The sequence below is a fragment of the Carassius carassius genome, chromosome 27, assembly GCF_963082965.1.
Source record: "Carassius carassius chromosome 27, fCarCar2.1, whole genome shotgun sequence".
Classification (NCBI taxonomy): domain Eukaryota; kingdom Metazoa; phylum Chordata; class Actinopteri; order Cypriniformes; family Cyprinidae; genus Carassius; species Carassius carassius.
Genome location: NC_081781.1, coordinates 13109209 through 13124586, shown reverse-complemented (window position 1 = coordinate 13124586; position 15378 = coordinate 13109209). Strand labels below are relative to the sequence as shown.

General features: G+C 38.7%; 1 protein-coding gene across 1 annotated transcript in view; it reads left to right on the top strand.

Annotated features, from left to right (window-relative positions):
* The window catches only part of LOC132106779 (kinesin-like protein KIF26A), an 84800-nt gene that overhangs the window by 46898 nt on the left and 22524 nt on the right, over window positions 1–15378 (top strand). The window lies entirely within an intron of this gene.

The window sequence follows — 15378 nt, the reverse complement described above, 5'->3', positions numbered from 1 at the left end:
TACCGAGACCACCTCTTCAAGCAGGTCTCGGTACGCTTGTTTGGTCCGCTTTTGGTGCGCACCCGAGTGCAATTGCTGCTTTCACACCTGCCCAAACAGACCGCACCAAAGGGGGAAACGAACTCTGGTACGATTCAACCGAACTAAATGAGGCAGGTGTGAAAGCACCCATAGATGTGTCAAGGAATTTGCTGCACCACAGACAATGTCAGAGGCGTCTTACCTGTGCTAAGGAGAAGAAGAACTGGACTGTTGCCCAGTGGTCCAAAGTCCTCTTTTCAGATGAGAGCAAGTTTTGTATTTCATTTGGAAACCAAGGTCCTAGAGTCTGGAGAAAGGGTGGAGAAGCTCATAGCCCAAGCTGCTTGAAGTGCAGTGTTAAGTTTCTACAGTCTGTGATGATTTGGGGTGCAATGTCATCTGCTGGTGTTGGTCCATTGTGTTTTTTGAAAACCAAAGTCACAGCACCCGTTTACCAAGAATTTTGGAGCACTTCATGCTTCCTTCTGCTGACCAGCTTTTTGAAGATGCTGATTTCATTTTCAAGCAGGATTTGGCACCTGCCCACACTGCCAAAAGCACCCAAAGTTGGTTAAATGACCATGGTGTTGATGTGCTTGACTGTCCAGCAAACTCACCAGACCTGAAACCCATAGAGAATCTATGGGGTATTGTTAAGTGGAAAATGAGAAACAAGAGAAACAAATATTTTTTCATACAGATGAGCTGAAGGCCACTGTTAAAGAAACATGGGCTTCCATACCACCTCAGCAGTGCCACAAACTGTTCACCTCCATGCCACGCCGAATTGAGGCAATAATTGAAGTGAAAGGAGCCCCTACCAAGTACTGAGTACATACACTGTAAATGAACATACTTTCCAGAAGGCCAACAATTCACTAAAAAAAAAATATTTTATTTTTATTGGTCTTATGAATTATTCTAATTTGTTGTACTTTTTGTTAAATGTGAGCCAAAATCATCACAATTAAAATAACCAAAGACTTAAACTACTCCAGTCTGTGTGCAATGAATTTACTTAATATACGAGTTTCAAAATTTGAGTTGAATTACTGAAATAAAGGAACTTTTCCACGACATTCAAATTTATTGAGATGCCCCTGTATTTCTTCTTATTAAAGTTACAAAAGTGATTTAGTCAAGAGGAGTGAGTTTTTCTCTCTTTTGTTATTTGATTAACATGAGTGATTGACAGCAGGAATATTAGACTGCTGTCACTTTAAGAGCTGCCTAGATCATGCGTGTTTTCTTTGTCAGGTGTTTGCCTTCACTTAAGACCTGAATTACTGTGTTTACGAGGATATTTGCAAAGATGGGCATTTTGACACATACAGTACAAGTTTGTTTATTTAACTGTTCAAGGCCTATAAAGAGGCAAAAACAACTATGAGCACCATCTTCATTTGCACGCCTCTGATAGCACCCAGAAAAGGCGTCTCAGACAACGTGCATATATAGTGAAAATGAGTTCTCTTTGGCTGCTGATTGCATTTCAACAGCTTAAAATCACTTTTTTTTAAACTGCAACACTTGAAACATGTGCAAATGATACGTTTTCATGATCACATTACACAGCAACATCACCGGAGCATGTAACCGTGGTAGAGACAACTGTCCGGTTGACAAATTTCTACCAGTTAATCGTGTCTACCAAATATTCTTTTTCATTAAGTTTTTAGGAAAGAAAAAATGTCAAAATCCTAAAACTGTGTTTATTAAAAAGGGTTAAATTGAATCCCATATTTCTAATATGCTTAATATACTTTTGATTTCCACTAATGTAGTGATCAAAAACTGAGGCAGGTTCTCAGGTGCACAAGGGAGGATGAAAAAGATACATGTACAGAATTTTGTCTCTCTATTTGTCATCATTATTTTGGTCAACAAAAAGACAAAGAAACAATCAAAAACAGTGGCACACCTAATAAACACAGGCAGCAGTTTGTGTCTGTGACCGAATGTCTGGGAATAGAATGAGATGCTCAGAAGTGCGAGACACTAATTGCTGTGTGACACTGCATACAATTAGCCTATTGACAGCAGCGCTCCTCATCTCTATCTCACCACCTTCAATACCACCTTCTGTAAATGACTGACAGACATCACCCCAGGGGGTTTGCCTTGGCCATTACTTTCCCTTGAAAAAGGTTATAAAGAGGCAGTGGGTTAGTCATTCCATTGATTTTAGACACTGATCACTGTGTGACCTGTGCTTCTACGTGCATCATTAGGTATTAGCGCTAATCTTTTTCCATATGAATCTAGCAAATTAGTATGCACTGTCAGCTAAAGCACATCTTTCTTTTTGATACCCAGTGCACACAGTGGTTGATAAATAAGGTGGGGCATAAGGGAAGCTTTTGGCATGGATTTCTGTGTACACCCAGTCAGTCCAAAATCCTGCGAATGAAAGAATGTAATATTATGTAAATGAGGCATGACTGACAAATAGACATTTTGAATATTGCTTAGACTGCCTGTGGCAAAATATCCATATTCATGGCAAAATGTTTTCATGCTTTCCTCAATTATACGAGTCAGAGCAGCTCAAATGTCAGATGTTGGGCTCATGTCCTTTCCCTGGCCTTGACTTCCACCTGGAGCTCAAACCTCGCACATGGTCTTTAAAAGCAAGTTGCCATGGTTGCACAGTTGTGAAAGAAAGTGTGAAAGAAAATAATTATGAGAGAGGAGGTGGAGAGGTGATCAGAAACATATAATTTAGGACCCCCTGTGGCTTTTCTTTCTCTATGGAAGGCATGTTTTGTTAAAAATTAATCAGAATATTTCCTTTCCTTAGTATTAGCCTTCCAATTGTTTGTACTTACAGCAGAATGGCATCATAGATGATATGTAAATTAACTGTACACACAATAAAATGTGAAAATATTTTATGGATGTTAAGGAGATTGAGTTAAAAGTAAAAAGATAAAATTCCCCATTTGTCAACTTGGTTGGCATGTTGAGGGGGAATGACCGGATGGGATCTTTCTTTCTTTCTTTCTTTCTTTCTTTCTTCCGTCCATCCATCCATCCATCCATTCATCCATCCATCTATATGTCTCTCTATCGGTCTATCCATCATGCTACTGGCCTGTCGTTCTATCTGTTCTCCTGTCTTTCATTCTATCTGTCATTAAAATTTTCCCACTATTTTGACAAAGTTATTAATTCATTAGTTATTACTTTACTTGGAAAGTCAACATTTTTTGAGAATGACCCAGTCAGAGCTTCATATATTTCTATTGCACTCCTATTGAGACATCCATATGGAATTACATTTGGTTCAATAAAAATGAATGAAACTTTATAAAACTGAACGTAACTTTTTCAGAAACTTTCAAAAATATGCCATTACAAAAGAAGAAAAACACAATGAAAATTAAAAAAATTAACTCAGTCGCATATTGGAAAGCTCTCGCAGTGATTAAATCTGGTCACTACCTCAAAAATTCTTTTTCACAGACAAAGTGAAAGACATTTATTTTAAGCATTTTTTTCATTGTGTTTTTCTTCTTTTGTAATGTTCATCGTCTGGCTGACTACGTCTTGTATTAATTTTTCTGAAAAATCCTGTCATACGCACACAGACTGACAGTCACCACTTATAAGCTACTACTAAATATTGTAGAAACGTAATTTTCTGTAAAGTTGCTATGTAGGCCTAATGATTTGTATTGTAAAAAGCGCTATACAAATAAACTTGAATTGAATTGAATTGAATAATGGCATATTTTTGATAGTTTCTGAAAAAGTTACGTTCAGTTTTATAAAGTTACGTTCATTTTTATTGAGCCAAATGTAATTCCATACATCCAAGCCTTGCGTCTGTGTGAATGAAGGTTTTTCAATTCAGCATGAAACTCTGGAGGCATACTGTGGTTTCTGTGACCTTTAACCCCAGTTGTTTCCCTTACAGATACAGATCAAGGATTGTTGTTGTGACAGGTTACCTTCCTCTCATCTGTTTGAAAGTGGCAGTCTAGTAAACACGCCAGAGGGAGTGTAAGAACAGATACACACACACACACACACACACACACACACACACATACACACACATTCTCACCCACAGATTTGCCTGGGAGGTTTCGGTTATAAAGTTGTTCTTTATTTTCTGAAATAGCACAGCATAACCTTGAGTGAAGAGGTGAGCACTCTGGTGAGCAGTTCTGGTGATAGCGGTATATTTACACTTCTCCTGCAATCAGCAGCCTTGTGACCTTTAGGATCACGACTGAATATAGCAGATCAGTGTTATGTTTTATAGCAAACATATATGTGTCATGTATTGTGTGTGATATACTTCACATCATGTATGATGCTGAATTGTGCAGAGGTGTGCAAAAAGCAAGTACCAGGAACAAGTGGGTTTTTATGACTGAAGGCCAGCAGTAATCCTGCCTTTAAAGATTTACAGATAAAAGCAGAGTGGCTTCTCTATTCCCGTAGATGGGGACCGTCTCTACCCGGCTTTGATGTCGCCCTGTGGATGAGAGCTTCTCTCATGTACTGTTCCATGGGCTTTCATCGGCACGCTGAGTGTGTATTATCTGCTGGAGTCATGCACCACATAATTGTCCTGCTGACTGCTGTGCTGAAATGCATAATCGTCAGGGAACAACAGAGCCGACACCTGTTTGCGCTGAATGAAAGTGCTTGTAATGAATGAAGGGGTCGGGAATACATCATGTAACTGATGTGGCTGAACACGCATTTCTGCTTTTAACAACTTCTGTTACCTGCTTTTAACAAAAGCTTTTAGGTTTACAATAACCTCTCCCTCTCTTTGTGTGATAGTATATGCACTTTGTAGAAATGTGTTCAGCTTATCACGGTTAGGAAAAGTTATAACCTGCAGAACTTCCTAAAGGCAAAAGCTTATATTTACTGCAGCATAGCCGCATAAATACAAAGCTTCAGTAATATAAACTGACATTGTTTACTGCTAGTCTCCTCTTTTTGTATTCTCACTGTTTTTTTTTTATCAATCTGCATTAGGCTGTACTGTCAGTGAAATTGAAAATGGTTGCTATTATTAATTTTTCCAAACTTATATGTTGTCGATAAAACAGGATTTTAGTGATGCTGCAGTTCAAATACATTTGCTTTGGAAAACAATATATATATATTGTTTCTTTCTTTCTTTATATAGGAAATCATATATATATACACACAACGTATATATATATATATATATATATATATATATACAGTGTATATATATGTATATATGATGTTTTGTAACTGTAAAACATCCTCTTTTTATAAGTGATACTGCCAAATTATCATTATTTTTTTTTTGTAATTTGATTATTTTAATCACAATTATTATAATGTTTTTGTCTCTAAAGATAATGTTTCACATGAGTACATTTGCTTGTTTGTTTCAAAAGAGTCTTTGTATTTGGTGTCTTTAACTACCATGTACTTATGTTAAAATAGTAAATTGTTTGGTACAAATATTGTGCCATAATATTATGGTGTAAATGTTGTATTGCAAATCACTTTTGCTGCTATTGAGGTGGGATATGGTTATGGTTAGGGACAGGATTAGTGGTCTGGTTACGCTTAAGGGAACACTCCACATTTTTGAAAATAGGCTCATTTTCCAACTCCCCTAGAGTTAAACAATTCAGTTTTACCGTTTTCGAATCCGTTCAGCCAATCTCTGGGTCTGGCGATAGCACTTTTAGCTTAGCTTAGCATAGATCATTGAATCTGATTAGACCTTTATCATCTGCCTCAAAAATGACCAAATAGTTTCTATATTTTTCCTATTTAAAAATTGACTCTTCTGTAGTTACATTGCGTACTAGGTTTTTAGGATTTGAACCCTGGTTGTGTATCACAAGACCAGTGGTTTGCATGTAAGAGGATTTCTGTTTTATATGGATTGTGTGTAGTAGTAAACATTGTATTTAACATTACTATAAACTATGAATCAACAATACAAGTTTTTTTTTATCTTTTATTTAATGTGGCTACTAAATCATCTTCCAGGTTACAGATGAATTTACACCCAAACATGTAAAAAATTTTGAATTAAAAATGCAACTGAGTGGCCTTGTATATAGCAAAAGTTATAAGAAGGGTTTTCTCCTTTTTAAAAAAATTGATGAGCCCATTTATTTACTACTTTGCTTGATTATATGGTTAGTTGCATGTGATTATTTGCAATTAGCATGTTTTTTTTGTTTTTTGTTTTTTTGTGTGTGCTGTCCACCACTGTTAGAACAAAAACATTCTCTAGGAGATCAATATCTATTATGTAGGCAGTTACTTTTATGAATGCATCTAGGCACTTCATTCTTATCTCTCATCATGTTTCTGATGAGGACTTATTGTATAGTGCATCAGTGTTTGGGTCGTGTGTCGGCTTTTGTTTCTCAGGTTGAGTGTGTTTTGTTTTTGTTGGGCATAGTCATGTCTCTGGTCTGGGAGTCTGTGTTGACAATTCTGGGCCAAAGTTACAGCCTGTGACCTAGTTTGTTCGCAGAAAGATAGAGTTGAATAAATAATTGTAAAAGTCTGATGAGAAAAGGCTCACATTTTCTCCTTTTTTCCCCGCATCACTCTATTTTTGTTTCTCATTTGTTCATTTCTCTCCACAATCACTCTCTGTCAGCCTTGTTCCTCCAGCCTTGTTTTGTCTTGCTCTCTCACTCCTTCCTCATCCCTCGTTTCCATGCAGTAAGTAGCTCATGACATGAAGTCTGTTTAAAATGCTATTTACAGAGAAAGTATTCTCAGGTGCAATGCTGCCTGTCAGCGCTGTACTTGAATAGATGTGTGTGTGAGTGTGTTTGTATGTATAGGCATGTATAGGCAATGCTGTCTAAGTGGTAATTAAACATCAGTCTGTGAGTGTGTGGAACTCTGACACTCAGGAAACAGCTGACAGAGTCAGAGAGATAAAGAGAGAGAGAGAGAGAGAGAGAGAGAGAGACTTCAGGTGAAGCAACAGTGGAAGCATCTCAACACAAAGTTTGTGAGAGTGAGTGAAAAAGGAAAAGAAAGAGAAAATGCTGGTAACAAATGCAGCATTGCTGTTTTTTTTCCCAAGTCACCCCTTAAAGTGTAACAGTAGAGGAATTATGAATATAATGTTATGAATTTGACTCAGACATTACATAACATCTCTAAATGGATTGAGTTGTCTCATTTAACTCTTAATGCTAAAAAACAGTTTCCATGTGCTTATGCATAAGAAATAGGCCTACAAGGGATGTATTTGAGGTGCAGATCAAAAATGAAGTAATTAAGAAAGTGAATGAAGTCAAGTATCTAGGGATTATTTTAGATAATAATTTAAAATTTGACAGTCACATTGAGTACATCTGTAAGAAGGTCAAACCAAACTGTAACGATATATAGACTCCCATAATTATTGGGAAGAAGGAGGCGGGAACCGGCGGACAATCAAACAGAAACTTTAATTACAAAATAAACACAAAACAGCGCGACAGCCCCTCACGGTCGACTGCCACGCACAAACAAAATCAGAACACTAACTAAAATCCAGGCCTGGTCCTCTCTCGTCCGTCACTGTCGTCGCTCCTGTTTTATATCATTCCATCTCCTCCATGGGACTCGAGACCGGTGGTTCGAGCAGGTGTCGCTCATTTCCAATCACTCCACCGGCCTCGCTCCTGTTCCCACGGCTCTCGGCCCCGCCCCACTCGTCACACAAACCTTAATTGTTTTTGTGTTATTAGAAGAGATTTGTCATGTCAAACTGCAAAACTTTACATGCATGCAATGATTTTTTCACATTTATCATATTGTGTCACATCATGGTCCCAAATCTCTCCAAGTAAAATAAAGCCTATTATTTCAATATATAAACAGGCAATAAAAGTTATGGACCAGAAACCTTCTTAGCTTTGATAGTTTCATTGATTTTAATTATCTCAGATTGGTTTTTAAATGTCTAATGTATCATGTTTCACCACTGTTTTCTGAATTGGTCAGTAGGCGTCAGAACTCTCATAGGGCAAACACACGAGCCACTATTAGTGGTGACTGCTGTCTTGTCCCAAAGTATAAGACCTCTTTTGGCCAATCTGCTTTCTCTGTAAAGTGGCCAAAACTTTGGAATGTCTTACCAACTAATTTAAAACTAGAGACCAATGGTAATACTTTTAACAGAGGACTTAAACAATGGTTAAAAAACAAACAACAGTGCTCACATGAATAGTACTTTACATCATATTACTATTGCGATATTGTCTGATTATGTTGTCTTTGCTTTATAGCTTCTGTATTTTTTTCTTAATTAGTATCATTATTATTACTTTTATTGTAACATTGTTATTGTTATTTATTATTATTATTAGCATTGTTTTTTTCTCTTCTCTGAAAAATCTCCTGTGGACTGGTGTTGAAAATTAGCTTGCGTGCTAAAACACTTAAGCAAGTGCATATGGTTTGTCCAATGTAATTGTGATGTCCATGTTAAATAAAAATGTAATAATAATAATAACAATAATTTTTGTTAACAATAACCTTCCTGTACTTTTACAAACACTGAGCTTCATTATATTTAAAGTAACTGTTTTAAATCATGTAACCCACAGAAGATGAAGACTGCTTATAAAGGCGGTTTTTGATTACATTTTCAAATCACATGATGAGTCGGGTCTGATTTATGTGGACAGGAAACGTATAAGGTTACGTATGTAACCCTGGTTCCTCGAAGGAACGAGACGCTGCGTTGAGGATGCTTTGAGGAATGCCTCCAGTGTGACTTCTCTGAATAACGTGTGTAATCAGTCCAATGGATGGGCGAGACGTCATAGGCAGGTGGCATCAGAGACCAGGAAGCATAAAAGCATGAGCAGCGAAGCCGGCAGCAAGCCTGAATGGATGAAGCAAGCGCTAGCCAGAGATGCCGGAAGGGTGGCACTGCGATGCAGCATCTTGTTCCTTCGAGGAACCAGGGTTACATACGTAACCTTAGACGTTCCTCTTCAGGAACTTGAGCTGCGTCGAGGGCGCTTTGGGAACGAGAATTCCCACGCCGCCAGACTTTCAAATCTCTGCCTAGTGTGGAAGAGCACAGCTAAAGCAAGAGAAGGGAACAGGAGCCTGACAGTAATCGGGGACAACCTGTCCAATGGCCAACTTCATAAGGAGTGAGTCTTGACCCCCAAGAGAGGGGAGATCAGAGGACTCGAGGCTTAGGATAGCATCCTGATCACCGCTAAGCATAAGCTTCTTCTGGCCGGAGGCCTCAGCCTCAGCGCACCATGGAGGAAACACGTAACCAGAGGGTTTCTGCCCACTGACTGACCACCGAGAGGGGCGCACTAGGCCGCAATGGACGCCATGTAGACCTTCAGGGTGGAGTGGGTCAACCCTGCGGAGAGCCTGCGGAGAGCCTGCAGGAACTCCAGCACTGTACCAACCGGGCAGTTAACTGGGTCGAGCTGGCGGTCTCCACACCAAGAAGTGAAAGCTTCCACTTCAAGGCATACAGTTTCCTCATTGAGGGAGCTCTGGATTGGTCTCCTCAGAGACCACACCTACAACTTCCTTGGCCAACAACCAGCTATGACCTTTAGCATGCGAAGTGGGTCTCCCCTCGGGGAGAACCCCTTGATCTTGAGCCACCACTGTAGGGGTCTCATGTACAGCAGGCCAATAGCATTCACGTTGGATGCAGCTGCCATTAGACCCAGCAATCTCCGAGACTGCTTGACAGTGAGTGACCGGCCTTCTCTAACTCTCGCGACTGCAGTGAGGATCGACTCGATCCGAGCAGGTGACATACGTGCCTGCATCGTGGTCGAATCCCACACCACGCCCAGATAAGTGATTCTCTGTACTGGAGAAAGCACACATTTCTTTGCATTAAGTCTTAACCCCAGCTCTTTCATGTGAGCCAGAACGACACCTCGATGCCGAAAACAGTCATCCACTCTGATTGAGCTAATATCAACCAATTGTCAATGTGGTTGAGTCATGAAACTGTGGGGTGAGAGTGCAAGGCCAGAGGAAGAGCCGTATTGGTAGGCTTTTGCCCCCAGAAGCAAACCTCAGGAACTTCAGATGAAGAAGGATGAAGATAAGTGCATCTTTCTGATAGATCGTTATACACCAGTCCTCGGACTTGGCCTGTGCAAGCATGCTGAACTTCAAAAAGCACATATTTAAAAAAAGGACACAACACCTCATCCTTCCTCGGAACAGTGAAGTACCAGCTGTAGGACCGAACTAGCTGATCTAGAGATCTCCGTAGAGGTACCGAGCCTCTTAGCACCGCTACGTTTCTGGGCGGTAACTGAAAGAAGTGCTCGCCGGAGACCGCTGCGCCCTGGAACACCGGCAGGGTTGGCAGAACAATCTCCTGAGGGCACTGAGGAGAGACGGGCACCGTGTAATGCGGTGTACACCGCTCTTCCCCAGAGGGAGCTGGCCCTCAAAAAGTCCTATCCAGCGAAAGCGACGGTCCACAGGACCGCTTTCCACTAGAAGCCATCAGCCTGGGAGTGCCACTCTGGCTCCAGCATCTGTGGAATACAAAAGTGACACCCCCGGCATGAGGGGCTGGAACACGGTTGGGACTTCTCCGCCCAGCAGCCCTAGACCACCTCAACCTTCCTCAGAGGAAGAGAGGTAAACACGTGTTCTTACACAAGAAATTTCATCCCAAGAGCCCCTGTACATCTTACTTCACAGTTCTAGTCAGATAAATATGTAATTTTATTCCTCAGAATTAAATGTAGGCAACAACCAGGTGAGTCAACACAGTCTGGTGTAGAAAAACTCACATCAACATGGTGGGAAAAAACAACATTAGAGCGAGAATAAAAGTTATGCTTTTTTTTTTGAGTGAACATTTGGGCGGTGTTATGCAAATCTTCCCACACAGTGACTTAGACATGTGGGGGCATGTTTAAACGAGGCGTTTTAGGAGGGCGTGGACAAGTCTTAACTTTCATATAGGATATCTCTTTGGATTTGAGATTTTAGTCTTTGCAACTTTACAGATCTTCTATGTGCATCAAGAGCTTGTAACACTCCAAAAAAGAAAGGAAAAATTTTAATTGCATCATATGACCCCCTTAAATAAAAATTAATTTATGTTAATGTTAAGTTTATAATTAAAAAAAGATGAACTTCTGTTTTAGTTGCCGAAATTTGTACATGTGAGTATAGCTTGAAGACTATATCTTAAATTGTTACCGCGATAAAAAAAAAAGTTTGTCAAACTTTACACACCCCATGTCATTCCTAACCTGTATGACTTTCTTACTTCTGTAGAATATAAAAAGGTATTTAAAGAATTATTAAACTGTTTTTGTCCATACAATGAAAGTCAATAGGCCAGAAAAACTACTTTCATTAAAGAACTGAATTTTTTTAAATGTCTTTATTTTGATTTGACGAAGTCAGGTTTAGAATGACATTAGGGGCAGTACTTTTGCGTGGACTATCGGCATTATTTAAAATTATTTTTTTCTTGCTCTCCTTGTCTTTCTGTCCTTCCAATTTTTATGCACTCTTTGCTTTTTAGGTATCCCCTTAATCCTGCCTCTCTCATTTCACACTCTGTGCTATCATAGACGAATACTAATAAGATCACTGGAGATTACCTGCTTTTCATTTTTAACCACCTACTTTTGCATTTTAACCTCGTTTCGAGAGGTTTTTTTTATGCATATAGTAGACGAAGATTCATTGTCAATCAAAATTGTAGAGAAAGAGGGGAGGAAAAACAATAAAGGACACATGGCAGGCAGATATTGACAGAGCCGATCCTTGAGTCTCTGAGCTGGACTATTTGATGTTTTCCAGTCGGGCACTATTCCTTTGAAAATGAAGGGGGTTGTGCCTCCACCCCACTGCCTGAGCTTCCCCCTTCTCTATATTATATCTAAGGGGGAAACGGGGGAGATTTGGGATTTCGATCATTAGAGCTGCCATGTCCTTGAAGCAGCTGAGCCCCGGTAGTTCCTGATGCCTCCGACAACTGCTCAACCTGTTGTTGGCCAAAAATATTGAACGGGATTGTTTGTTTGGAATCGGGTTCCTAGTGGCTTCTACTTTCTCTTTGTTCTATTCAGCAACAGAAACTGAATGTGTTCTGCAAGGCTGAGTGTGTGTTAACAGTCACTAACAAACTCAGATGTGCTAGCATGCTGTTAAAGAGCTGACCCATCATTTGTGGAAGCAAAGCCCCCTGGAACTACATGACAAAAGTTCCCATGTCCCTCAGTGCAAGGTTGTGGTGCACAATTCACAAATACCCAAGTCAATATTGACAGGAGCTCAAAGCAGCTGCCATACAACATTAAGACAAAGAGCTGAATGAGTGAGAACATGGCAGCTTGGGTACACCATTTAGATTTCACAGCAATTATTGAGCCACGGTGCCCTTTAAGCTGATCTTTTTCTAGCCATAGGCGTTGAAGCCTCTCAATGGTGGCTCATATATGAATCAGTGGCTTCATGCTGATTCTTACCAAGGGAATATAGTTGGAATGAAAGAAACCCTACAAGCTATGACTGAGGAGGATGACTGTGTTTTCATAATTTAAGAGGTTGAATATATTCGCTGAGATTTATAGGAAAGAAACAGCATAGCGGATTAGCCTTGTTCAGTCACAAATGCATTGTGAAAGAATACCAAACACTGATCATCCACGAAAAGAGTGTTATGTTAAATAAGAATGCCACCAACATATTGTACATTGCAGACTGCCGGACATAGAGATACCATGTGCATGCTGTTTATGCATCTCCCAAATAATTAATACAGTTAGGAAACATGATAAGGAATGCACAGTACAGTATATCCATACTGTATTAATTATCTGTTGATTGAGATTTGTTTTCTAGTTTACCTGTTCTAGCAGATGCATATTTGGTCAGCTTTAATAATGGCTCATTTGTTAAATTAGTTAATGAACTAACAATGAATGAATAAAAGTTTTTTTTTTTTTTTTTGTAATCTCAAAATGAAAATTCCCATTAGAAGTCACTTGAAAAATATTTCAATGTCCACTGGCTTCTTATTGATTCAGTGTGGGATTTTGGTATACATATTTAAAATATAATTAATTGGAAAATGCTCAGACTGAGCTATTTTGAGGTGAATTATAATGCATCGCCCTTCCATTTTTCCAGTAGTTTCAGTGAAATGATCAAGAATATTTTTTAAAACTTTGCAGTTGTCAGATATATAACATGACTTCATTGCAAGACTGTAAAGCAAACTTTAATGCTGGCTCAACAAAGTCTTGACTTAAAATGACTTGAGGTTTTGAAGGTTATATGAGTTATGTAGTTTGAAATGAAAGAAACTCTGTGAGAAGATTTTCTTTTAGAGAAATAGCTTTTTATATTCCATCCTGAGATTTTAAGCTGCTAGAGTCCAAAGTCCTTTAAAAAAAAAAAAAAAAAAAAAAAAAAAGCCATATTTAGGGTCAACAATATTTTGGGTCAAAGACTTTCTAGACTTGCCTATTCTATATTTTCAGCTGCAGAAATGTCTGACACAAGTGAGAACACCTGATTTTTTTAATGGTCAGCATTTTAGATTTATCTGCTGCCATGGTTTGGCTGATTTTCCTGAACAGTTGACTGCTCAAGAGAATAAGGGGAGGAAAGAAGTGGGGGAAAATAAAGACATGTTGGATGTTTAGTCACATAATGAGCTTCAAGACATGGTCTGCAAGTGGATTAAGGAGATTGGTGACAAATTGCCCTTAAATAACCTAAAGGCTGTCTTAGCTAATGACCGGGTGGCAAAGTTGACTCTTGCTTGACGTACATCGGGCAAGAAGCCAGTTGTCAGCATGAAATCAGACTTTTTTTTTAACTATCTTAATACATGTACACTAGTGTTCAGTATTTTGGGGTAAATAAGATTTTGTGTTTTTAAGAAATTAATACTTTTATACAGCAAGGACACATTAAATTGATCAAAAGTGTTTCACATTACTACTACTGTTTTTATTATATTTTTGAATAAATGCTTTTAAAGACATTCAAAAATCTTACCACCCCCAAACTTTTAAACAGTAGGCTATTTGGTCTTATGTGAACAATCTATTGGTGCTTATTACATTTGAAATAGCTATTAAAGTTTGTTGTTGTTTTAGCACATTAGCTTTCATTCTTGATTTTGGTAGGCAGCACCCACTTTTATCAATCAAACCATTTACTGAATAAAAAAATTATAATAAATCATATCTTCTTTTTCCTCCTGAATATCCAATTTCTTTCACTTACAAATAAATAAAATTATAGAAGTAAAATTTAAAAGGGCCTGCTGCGGACTAAATAATTTTGTCACATCTTTGTTTTTGTGGACAAAACATGCTGGATATTGAGTTCTTTTTAAAACTCACAAAAACTGGAAAGTTCAACATGTTTTGGAGAAATGAGAGTTTAGAGAAACACCAAAATAAACAGTCACCAACCCACAAACCACAGAACTCCCTGAGCTTATTGCATTGTCAGCTTGACCAATGGCCATATTACATATTGTTGAGGGAATGGCGACTCAGAGCAGGTGAATCTACTATTGAGCAAAGCTATCAGACTAAGTCCTGCAAGGCTATATGTCATACTTTCTGTTGGAATAGAACATCCCTCTTCGTTCATTCATCATCCCAAACACACACACATAAATATTACATGTTAATTGGCACACTTCTTTTCCCAAAGCACCTAAAGGCAGGGTCTGCATGGTTAATAGTTAACAGCATTGTTTTCTGACTATTAGTGAAAGCAGTGCAGGTCTGTAGCTTTGCTTGCGGGCTAATGTCCTAATTAACATCACGGAGCTCACCTGTTCCTTCAGCCCGCATGCTGTCTTTGTTTATTTTATCTTACTTCATTGATTTATCCATCAGTGCTGCCATCCATCCAACCAGCCCTTATTTGTATTCTGCTAATCACCTTCCTAAAAGGAACAGTTCATCCAAAATAAAAAACGGCAATTTGCTCACCTTCATGTCATTCCAAATCTGTATGACCTGTATGGAACACAAATATATAAATTATTATTTTTTGACCCCTTTGACTTTCATTGCATGGCCAAAACATATTTTCATTGTATAGACAAAGATTACAGATTTGAAATTATTTTTTGGTGACCTATCCTTTTTTAAATGATCACTCTATTTTCACGGTATCATCTGTTGTAAGTTTAATCTAAACTCTTTGGTCTCTTTTTGTAATGTTATTAATAGGAAACGGATTGATTAATAGGAAACGGATTGATACGTGTGTCAGAGCAGGAAGACACTTATTATACTGTTTCCTTGCTTCTGTTTCACACACACTAACTCAGTCTCTTTGAAGTCCAGCAGAATGAGGAAAGGGGGCTCCTCTGCACTCATG